The 11,251-nt window shown below is 41.9% G+C and overlaps 1 protein-coding gene and 1 long non-coding RNA gene across 2 annotated transcripts in view; one reads left to right on the top strand and one right to left on the bottom strand.

The window, feature by feature from the left end:
* The window catches only part of mef2d (myocyte enhancer factor 2d), a 149,128-nt gene that overhangs the window by 125,606 nt on the left and 12,271 nt on the right, over positions 1 to 11,251 (bottom strand).
* Positions 9,872 to 11,251, top strand: part of LOC116686415 (uncharacterized) — a 22,137-nt gene continuing 20,757 nt past the window's right edge. The window contains exon 1 of the long non-coding RNA XR_004331246.1: positions 9,872 to 9,981. This is a non-coding gene — a long non-coding RNA (uncharacterized LOC116686415). The remainder of the gene's footprint in view (positions 9,982 to 11,251) is intronic.

Genomic DNA, 11,251 nt, shown 5'->3' with positions numbered 1-11,251 from the left:
GAGAGAGAGAGAGAGAGAGAGAGAGAGAGAGAAGCCTGGGTGTAATGTTTCAGCTTCTGGCTCTGCAGCTTGCTATTTCAGCTGTGCTGAAGCCCTGGCCAGCAGCCCCTGCTCTCACGCCATCGTAACCCCGTCAGTTTGGTGGCACGGCAACTCGGGCTGTGTTCACACTGTAGCTAAAAGTCTCCCAATCTCACACAGATCGGAGTTTTCCTCCACAGTGCGACTGGCAAAAGGAAAAGCTGACTATTGTTGCCGCTTTTATTCCCCCCCTCTCCGATCCCAGATCCTAATACATTTGATTTTCTATTCTGGATCTGGATGCTTCGGGGCGACTAAATTAATCCCACGTCATTTATCGGAGATGATCGTCATAAGTTTGGCCCCGAGCCAGCGAGTCAGTCGGAGCCAACACTAGCAAAGAGGAGACAAGTCAGGAAAGAAAGCCAAAACAACAAGTTGGAGACGCCTCGATTCAGACAAAACCTGAAGGGATAAAAAGCCTGTTGGAATTTGGGCAGATGAATACGTATTAACAATGAACTGCCATCTTTAATAACTCATACATGTCTTTTTCAACAGTCCTGGCAGTATTATTAAGTTATGACCAGGGTTTTTTCCTACAATTATGAGGCTAAGGCGCAGCACACAAGCTGTTTTTGGGCACCAATGAATGTAATATCAAAACTAGGGGTGGGGGGGGGGGGATACCATACAGCATAGTATTGCAATATTTTCAGTGGATACTGTATCGATACACAGGCTCCAATTATCGATCTTTTATTATATATATGTGTCATTTTGCGGCAATAACATTGAAGTGAGATGAACAAACAGAGAAATGTTTCTTTTAAGATAAAACAGATCATAAGTTTCCTTTTGGGGACGTCATTTGAAATTAGGAAAAATTAGAAGTTGGAAAAAAAGGTTATAAACTGCAATATATTGCAGAATATTGCAATATGTTTAAAATCGTAATAATATCGTATTGTGGCATAAGTATCGCATCAGGAGGCGTCCGGTGATTCCCCCCCCCCCGATCAAAACTAATTAAAAGTCGTTTCTCAGACCTAATGATTGTAGTTAGTCCCAAGTGGACTTCTTTACCAAGTTGTGTCTTTAACCTTTCTGAGTTGTTTGTTACTTTCTATCGGCTCTAGCTTTTCCAGCGTTTTAGACACAGATGTGGTTATCGTAACAAACCCAAAACGATGCCAAATTGCATATTTTCTCATTGAAAAATGTAACATTTCCTTGAGTGAGGACCCCTATACCCTCCGCCAAATAAGTGCACCTAAGTCTTCCACAAACCTAAGATAAACACTGGCAAGCTATAATAAATAATCTGTGATCCAATAGAAGTCAAATTTAAGGAGTAACTCAGAAGACAGCATGAAGGCCAGCAGTGTGCGCATCCCTCCCTTTGTGCACTTCTTCTTCTTCTGCCTCTTTCTGTACGGCAGGAAGGTTAAAAACATGTTGGCATCCACTGGTACAAAACCCATATCTGGGAAACGCAAACGTACTGTGCGAGTTCCTATTCATGTTTTGAGTCAGCAGAATACCTTTGACTATGAAAGGTTTCTGCTTCCGGAGGCAGAATGAGCCGTGTTGTCTGAATACTGAACCCTGCATCAGAGCGAGAAACACTTTCCTAAAACAGATGTACGGCATTTCAAATCTCTCTTCTCCTGCAGCTTCCTCCGGTCTTGTAGGTGTGCAGCGCTCCTTGATCCTCGTCCCAACTCCTTCTGTTTGTTGTTTTTGTTTTTTTTGCTCACTTCTTCCTTTATCGTCTTTGGTGATGCATTGTTCTGAGCCTTCAGGCAACAACGCCAGATAGACCTCCAGTGAGTGACTGCATAATGGAACGGATCCCTACAGGTGTCGACCTTTCTGTTGATCTTCCGGTTGTCCTCGGCTCTAATTTGACCCCTTTAAGAAATGTCTAGATCTGAAATATGGGTTTCTTTTTAACCAAATTACCACAAAAAAAAAAGGATTGGATTCCAAACAACACTTGAGGACGAGGACTAAGCCTTTGTACATGGGGGCACAAGGTCTATCTATATATATATATATATATATATCTATATATATATATCTATATATCTATATATATATATATATATATATATATATATATATGTTTTTTAAATGGGTGAATTAACCCTCATGTTGTCCTATATCAATGTTCTTTTTAATTCCCCAAAATAACATGATTGATTCCACACAACGCTCTTTGGCGAGTACAAATCTCTACTTCCATTAATTTTCTTTTGTCTTCAATTTTATAGCATTTGAAAGAAAAAAAATTGCAAGTACAAATCTCTACTTTCATTAATCCTGGGACGTCTTATTCAATTTTGTAGCATTTGCAGTTGTTTTTGAAGTAAAAGTAAAAGTTGACATATTCCAGTCTGTGATTATCCATCAACATCCATTCCTTTAATTTCAGTCTCAATAATTCCAAAAACATTGAAAACGAGTAAAAAACATAACAAAAAATTAAAAATGTTGATTAAAACCGTCAACAAAAGTGTTGATTTTCATTGTTAACGGAAAGACAACACAAGGGTTAATAAAACTATTTTTACTTGCATTTTGTGAAATATGTCAGGTCCATATGTGTGTGTGTGTGTGTGTGTGTGTGTGTGTGTGTGTGTGTGTGTGTGTGTGTGTGTGTGTGTGTGTGTGTGTCAGCTCTAGCCACTGGAAAGAAATAAGAGGAGAAATCAGACCAATCACAACAGCTGGTCAGTCTGATGTCGTGCTGCCTGAGCTCATTAATATTCATGAGCTGGGTAAAGGATGCTGATAGCCAGGCTCTCATTGGCTAGCTGTTAGCCAGTCAGAGTCCATTAGCTTATCTCTTTGAATATTAATGAGAACCGGCCCAAATGGAGTGGAGTCTTCCTGCAGCTTTCTATACCACGCTAGAATGGCTTGAAACAAGGTAACCATGGTAACCAAGTTACAGAGTCCATCGTAGATCTTCAGACATTACCACAAAGTCATAAAATGTGTGGTAGGGCACCTTTAAGGGCTTATTTTGACCAAACCAGAGTGGTGATTGTTGGAACAGTGGAAAAGACGACCCAGAGACGGCTTTTGATAAAAAAAATTCCAGTCAACTTTGAATGAAGTGTGTTTTACGATGAAAAAAATGACAGTTTATCCACTTTTTGTGGACGGAAATTGAAGGTGCGCAACTGTTGTCGATATTTTTGACCAAATACATTGATATTACAGCAATATTGTGGGTTGACTATTGGCGTTTCCACGACATACACACTGTATACACAATGAGAGTTTTGATAATTAATCATCAATAATGTGGATCCAAGTGTATAAAGGCAAAAAATAAAAAAGCTGCAACTGCCTGGTGAGTTCAGACAATGACATCTATTACCGTAATGCAGGCTTTAAAACCAGGAAAAGACAACACTTGTGTCATATCACAATATTACGATATCCAACATTTAAGACCATATCTGGCCTCATATATCAAAATAATAGCGATACATGGCCCAGCCCTAGAAATTGAAGGTGCTCAACTGCCCTATTAACTTACACTGTAGCTTGTTTCGCTGCTGCCGACTGCAGCGATCTCGCTTAATACTGGTCCAATTTCAGGGATCGTTCTTCCCGTCAGTCACTTAGACACGCAACATAGGAAAATAAGGGGCGCCCGGTTAGCTCCCAAGGTTGAGCATGCGCGCCATGTGCAGATGCTCAATCAATGTCGCAGCTGCATGTCAACCCCTCCGTCTCTCCCGATCTCCTTACTCACTCTCACGCACTTTGATCACACGTCCTATCAATAAAAGGCCAAAAAAGAAAAACTTGGAACATATGACCCAGGTTTACCCTTTAATCCAAGCTGAATTTAATGCAGTCGATTACTGGCCTGGCCGTTGGTAATTGTGACTCTCAGTTATCCTCCTGGTTTGTATAACCTTTGGATTCCAGCTGTTATGAAATATTAAGTGTGGTGTTATGAAATGCCATGCACGCACTCAAAATAAAATTGCATGATAAAACAATAATAGTGTGTGCTTTCTTAACTGCTAATTAACTTGCTAGTGCTAACTTAGCAATTGCGAGGTGCGTTCTGAGCTGCTCTTGTCCTGCCCGTGGCTCTAGCAGCAGACAGCTCTTCAACATTAAAACTACAATCGATGAGGACTGGCGCCGGTGGACGCGGTGGAAACGGGCTCCTCCGTGTGCCGCTGTGGACTTGTGTTAGTTTCAGGAAAGGTGGCGGCGTGTGTCTATCACAATGCACCGATAATGGTGGCTGCGCGACACAGCGGTCCCCGGAAGTACGGCCGAGCCTCCAGGCGGGTAAACTGGGACTTTGTTATTTCATTGGCAGTTAGCGGTTAATGATTGGTTAACAAGGGTCAGCTATCGGTAAAAAAAAAAAAAAAAACACTAGATCAGTATCCCTAATGTACATTTGTGTCATTTATAACGACATATAATTGATTCTGATGATTGTTTCATTTGTTTTTTAATCAGCCATTTTAAATGACAACACTGATCGGCTGAGAATATCGGCCCTCCGATATATCGGTCGGGCTCTTGTAATAACCAAAAAAGACCAGCCTCCAAGTATTTTACTTTCAGTCTCACTTTTCTTCTTTTCACTCTCTTATTAAAAGCTCCAAGACTATTGAGAATGTAATGGAATTTGAAATTAAAGGTCATAGTGCTGAAGGTTGCCAGAAGCTAAACTAAATGGATTCAAATTGAATTTAAGTGGATTTTGACACCCCGCCCAAGTCAAGGTCAAGCCAGATCTGGGTTTTTTTGAGCGCCAACTGCAGCCCTGAGAGCGCTGTGACTTCCCGCTCAAGCTCCTGCTATTTAAAGGTTAATCCTGCAAATTGTGTTGGGTTTAAGTTGCATTTAACCTACATGGAAGCTGGAGGTCGGTTCTTGATCCAGGAGCAGTGTCCTCTGATCCCACCACGCGCCCGCTACAATGTCCATTAGGCTAGCTTTACATGAGAGAACCTCTTTGGTTGGCAGAGAGTATGTTAGAAAGAAAATACAACTTAATCTGGATAAAGTCCAGTGTGGCAGCAAAAGAGTGGAAGGGGAGAGAGAGAGAGAGAGAGAGAGAGAGAGAGAGAGAGAGAGAGAGAGAGAGAGAGAGAGAGAGAGAGAGAGAGAGAGAGAGAGAGAGAGAGAGATCACAAAACAGCGCAGACACCCAGAGATGAAATGTAATAAAAAGTCCTACAGATTCCATAATCCCTGATCAAAATAGATGTTCTTCCTCGTGGCCAAATTGAGGTCAGCACAGATTTCCATTTTGGCTCCAAAGCTGGTTATTTCCAGCAATTTCTTCTGAGGAGGAGCGGATAAATTTAGTGCCCTGAACAGGGTATTTTTAGCAAAAAAACAGAAAAACCATCAACTGAGCAGGGATATACCACACAGGTTCCTCATTTCCGTTTCACATTTTATGTAACAGATCTTCATGGAAGAACCGCAGTGTCAAGCAACCTGGTGAGCCCCGTGACTAATGATGTTCGATAAACAAAATGGAAATGGTTCTATTAAATCATCCCTGAGAGCAGAGTAGTAAATGTGCGCGCGCGTGCGTGTGCGTGTGTGTGTGTGTGTGTGTGTGTGTGTGCGTCATGATACCAGATTACCAGATATTAAATAGTACTCAGTTCTGTCTTTCTGCTGTTTTCAGTGTTCAACTAAAATACAAATGATTGCTTGAATTTAACAAATGAAAGAAAAGTAATTTCCAACACTTTTTAATGGAAACACAGAACATTCCATTGAATATAAAAGGCAGCACTAATAAAAAAAAATGACAATTTAAAGTAGATTTTCTACTGATATTTTCTTTCAACTAACAGAAATAATCAAAAGTATCTTTCGTGATGCGTTTGTTGCGCCAGTTGATATCGCAATAACAATGGGTTTTTAGTGGTTTTAAATCCTATATTGTGCAGCCTTAGTTAGAGTTCAGCATCTAGCTCAGGGGCACTTTTGCCACACACCCATCTTATAATCCTGTGACCTTTTAGAGTCCATGTCCGGGCCACCCTGCTGCCCTACTTCCCCAGAATCCATCATCAGAGGACAGAGCATGGAGGAACTCTGCTCGGTTTATCTGGGAGGTGAATGAAAGGTCCGTGGTAAACCACCAGAGGGTTAATTATAGTTTGGGCCAGGGTCGTCAGTCACACTCCAGCAAACACAAATTGGGGACGGGGATCCGACTTTCCCTTTAAGCTCGGAGACGGCGGCGTGTCGTGCTGAAAGCTGAGACCTGCAGTCGCTACTCGTCCAGAAAAGCCACAACATATCAGGTTGTTGTTGTAGCAACACAACGTCCTAATGTTTCACATCTTGTTTCACTGATCCAAACAAACAGAGAAGGATCAAGTGCCAGTGCACGAGCCAACTATTCTAATTCAAAAAAGGTTAAAAGGGACTTTTGACTCCACTTCAAGAGGCCTTTAGGACCAAAACGCTGTATAAATAACAACCTGCAGGGTCTCCCCCAGGAAAGTTGTTAGGCCCGGTGGAAAGTGTCAATTTTTGATGAGAGCCCGTCTGGGGCCAATCACAGACTGACGGCAGGATTGACATAGAGCCAAATAGTTTATATTGTGATAACAGAATCCTGGACAGAATTGGGAATTTTAAGAAGCTGTAATATAGATATCATCCTAGATTAAGGATGGCCCTAGATTAAGTCAGATCTAAAAGCTAACTGGGTATTTAAAGATGTGACTATATGAGTACAGTATGTCCAAATTCCCAACCAAGCCTCCCCGCTGTAACTACTTGAAAGTGTCCGTATTATAAAGAAGAAGAAAAAAATAAAAATATCACTTTTTCTGGGATTTGGGGTGTTATTTTGTGTCTCTGGTGCTTCCACACGCATACAACCTTTTGAAAAAACTATCCATGGTGTTTTGAGTGAGATCCGGTTTCTGAATGTCCTCTGCCTTCAGTCTCCGGGTGAGCGGGTGAACATCTGCACGGCTTTCTACGTCACTAGCCGAGACGAGGTGGCTAGCGCTAGCTGGTTCTCAATGGCAAAACACTGCAACAACAGCCACTAGTTGACCACAATCTCCAAAAGAACTACTTCCTGTCCTGGTATTCCACAAGTGTCCCTGGTCTAGAAGAAGTCTCCCAGCTAATCCTGCCTTGGACTGGAGAAAGAGTTATCTAGCTGATGGGACCTTAGCTACTGAGCATGTGCAACTCGCAACAAAGATAGTAAAGAACTGAGATGCCTCACTCTGGAGCTAAAACAGATACCTAAACACACGTGTGGTGTTTTAAGAAAATTAAACCACCTCAAACTCTAATTATGAAGCTGAAAATGAGCATAATGTGGGCACTTTGAAAAGGTTCAATATGTGATACTACAGATAGTGTTTAAAGTAGTAACTGCAGTACAATTTCAAAATACTGGAGAGTCGTCAACAACGTTGCTAGACGCTTGTCTCACATTGTCAGACGTTACTTCACAGCCCAGCGGAGTAGCTAACGTTAGGTGCTGCTATATTGACAAGTCATAAAAGCCGGTGCTCACGCAGAGCTCTGTCCCCAACGGACAGACACACTTCCCTGGCTTAGAAATACAGTGGGAACCGCTAAAAACACAACAACTTCGCCGTCCTCTCCACCCGACGGACAGACACACTTCCTAGGCTTAGAATTACGGCAACAATCGCTAAACACGCTGCAACAAAGAGTGATAGAGGGTTGCTTGTGTTGCTAAACTAAACTCAGCTATAAACACAATATTCTGCGATTTCCGCCTGTGGTCAGTGTTCTGCTGTTTGAATAGCTGGGATTTCAAGACACTCAGTGTTCAGTATTCATCAATCAATCATCAATCAAAATTATGTTTTAAAAATCATAAGGCGGTGATTCACTCAAAAGTGAAGTATGGCTGCTATTGGAACAAGTTGATAGAAAAAAGAAAAAAACCAATGACTGCAGACATGAAAACACATTTTTGGGATTCTATTATATCTACGAGTCATCTCAGGAGCTCTCCTGAGGAATCAGTTATGCATTTTGAGATTGAATCATCTGCATTTGTTAATTATTGAACATTGGACTTAACATGGCAAAAACCGTGTTCCAAATGGCTACGAGCAGACACGTTTGACATCATATCGACCCCTTAAGATACCGAGACAACTTCTCTGAAATCACTCCAGTCAAATGAGCACAAGCAGACATTTCAGTCCGTTGCAGCATCAAAAACCCCCAAAGGAGAATCTCTAATGATGATCTCAAATAACTAGGAAGTTGAATATTATCAAAAAGTGGCTTCTGCCATCCCAACAAAAACATACCAGAGGCTGTCTGACGATTCTCTTTCAGACCCTCGCGGACTTATTTAGATAAACCAACTAAGCGGCTCTCTCGGGGGACGGATGACATTCCTGAACACACATCCCTCCTTGCAGACAAATGGGATGCGTTTGCACAAAATGCTTTCAAGCCTCGGTCAGCGACTTGTTTTAAAGCGTTTGGCAAGGACACAGGTGCTTACACATTCAAACTCAAGTGGTAATCTACAAGATGGCATTTTAATTGTTGCTAAGCGCTGGCCTGAAGTCGTCATATATGTCTTTTCCACCAAGGCAGTTCTGGTGCTGGTTTGGAGTCGGTGTCAGATATGGAACCGGTTCTTTGCTTTTCCAGATAAATAAACCTGGCTCTGGGCCACGAAAACAGGTTCCAACTCAGCACCAACGTAGCGCTGGTCTAGAGATAAGAACCGGTTACGTCAGGTGCTGGGGGGGTTATCATGACATTCGAAAACAAAAACAAAAAACGTCGGCCATTTTTTAAAACCCCGTCAGCTGTTAACCATAGAGAGCTGTTGATGTTAGCTTTGGACCTGGATGGGAAACCAGAACCACCGTGGTCTGGGGAGGAAACCAACGGTCTGCTGGCTCTCAGGCTGGGGACGATCCAGCTGGTTCTTAGATAATTAGAGTAGAACCAGCACCGGACTGGCACCAGCACCAGAACCAGAACCAGCACTTGGTTAGCCTTGGTGGAAAAGGCATAGTCCTCAGACTGTAGTCAGGATATGAGTCGGATGCTGCTCCATTGGGCTGTGATTAGGGGGCAAACCAGGAAATAAAATGCCTCTGCACTCAATGATCACCTGTCAATCCAACAGTGGGGGCGGATTTTGTATTTTTGGGGATTTTCTTTTGTTGAAGTTGAGGTTTCTGTAATTGGCGCTCGTTTTCTTCGTGTCCCTGCTACCGGCAGGTCTTCTTTTTAAGTTTTATTTCAAACTAACCAGATGAGTAAAAACGTATCACAGAGTCTCCTAAAGGAATCAAAACTACCAGACACCGAATGTGTTGATCTGTGTGGAAAGAAAGATTTCAGGACAAAAAGATTCCTTTTTTTTTTTTTTTTTAAATGACAAAAATCCTTGTATTGACACAAAAAAAAAAAAACTTTACATAGAACTAATTGCTGAAGAAAGTTGCAATCGTTAAAGTAAAATATCACTCCGTATCAGACGTGACCAGTACAGATATATTTATATGAAGATATCACAAATCTCATTACACATTTCTCAGATTTAATATAATCAGAAAGTAGGGTTAGTTTCCTCAGAATGAGGTTTTGGTGGTGGTCCCTTTACTGGGTTGTGCAATGAGGCTGTATTACCTTATCTGACAAATCTATGCATTTACTGGTTATTTCTGACGATTTGACAAACTAAAATGTGTATTGCTGCTCCATTGAGGGATGGGTTATATGCAGAGAATGAGTTTCGCTAAATGTATGTGTACGATTCCAATAAAGTACCTTTTGTGCTCGAGTTGATAAAACCCCATTCAACAAAACAGGTAAATGAAATAATATGAATATTAAAATACATAACGGGGAGAGTCCAGTACAGCCAGACTCTCATTTACAAGTTTATGTTCTACTTGGTCAAGGGTTGTTTGGTAAATTGCTCTTTAAAAGAAAAAGAAAAAAAACGCATACGGAGAGAGATTTGAATTGCTGTTTTAATTTTTAATTCTTTCACCATTTTGGTGCCGGTGACTTTCCTGCAGGGAACAAACCCTGGAAGGCTCCTCAGGCAGGAGGAGGAGGAACAGCTGGGAAGGTTCAACATCAGCTGCAGAGTCTCAGGACTATCTGACAGAGGATCACCCAGCGAGCTTCATTAGTGTCCAGCCTGTCCAACACCAACACAGCTAAACTAACAGCAACCACCCCCCCCCCCCCCCCCCCCCCCCCCCCCGTCAGCTGTTTGAAGTAGCCTCCGTCCTGCAACACTTCACCGCTCGCTAAGAAACCACTTCACAGGAACACACACACACTTCAGTCCTTCTCTTTGGGGTTTGGGGGGGGGGGGCTGCTTCACCTCCCAACCGTGCGGACTGAACCTCCCCCCCCCCCCCCCCCCCAACCCCTCCATCCTCTCTAATAATGTAGTCATTACCTTAATTGATGTTTAACCCATAGATGGCAGCCGATGACGGCTCCATTAAGAGCTTGCTGGAGGACAGGGATTAGTCCGGTGGAAGTACGGCGGCTGGTGGTGGTCCCGCGGCCGCGGCCCCTCTGGACCCATAATCCTTCACTTCGGCCACGAGGGTCAAAGCAGGGAGGACGAGTTGGCAAACGGCTCTAACGTGGAAACAAATTACGCGATGCATGAACCCTCGTTTAGGGCTGCAGCTGATTATTCTTTTCATTATCAATGAATTTGCTAATTGTTTTCTCGTAAAAATAAAATAAAAATAAAAAAATGGTACATTGATTGTCTGGTTTAAAAAATGTCACCAAATTAGAAAAATTGTCTGACAGTCTCCAGAGTTTAAGGTGTTTCCTTCAAATTCATTATTTTTTTCCCCATTTAAAAAGCACAAATAACATCTACTTCTTAAAAAGAAATAAATCTAGGTAGGTTATCAAAACTTTCTGACTAATGTTTCAAGTCATGTCATGTTTCAAGATTTACAAATATGAAACCTGAGGTTTGGTACAAATATCTTTTTGGATACTTTGGCTTGAAGGAAAAAAAATGTACATCTAAAGAAATGAGCCATCCTTAGCAATAAAAGGGTGGAATCACCAGACGCTTCCCGATACAATATCATCACGATGCTTATGCCATCATACGATATTATTGCACGTTGCAATATATTGCAATTTATAACCTATTTTCCAACTTCTAATTTCAAATGACGTCCCCAAAAGG

Source organism: Etheostoma spectabile, unplaced genomic scaffold (genome assembly GCF_008692095.1).
Source record: "Etheostoma spectabile isolate EspeVRDwgs_2016 unplaced genomic scaffold, UIUC_Espe_1.0 scaffold363, whole genome shotgun sequence".
Lineage (NCBI taxonomy): Eukaryota > Metazoa > Chordata > Actinopteri > Perciformes > Percidae > Etheostoma > Etheostoma spectabile.
The sequence above is the reverse complement of the archived record's forward strand: the minus strand, read 5'-3'. Positions and strand labels throughout refer to the sequence as shown.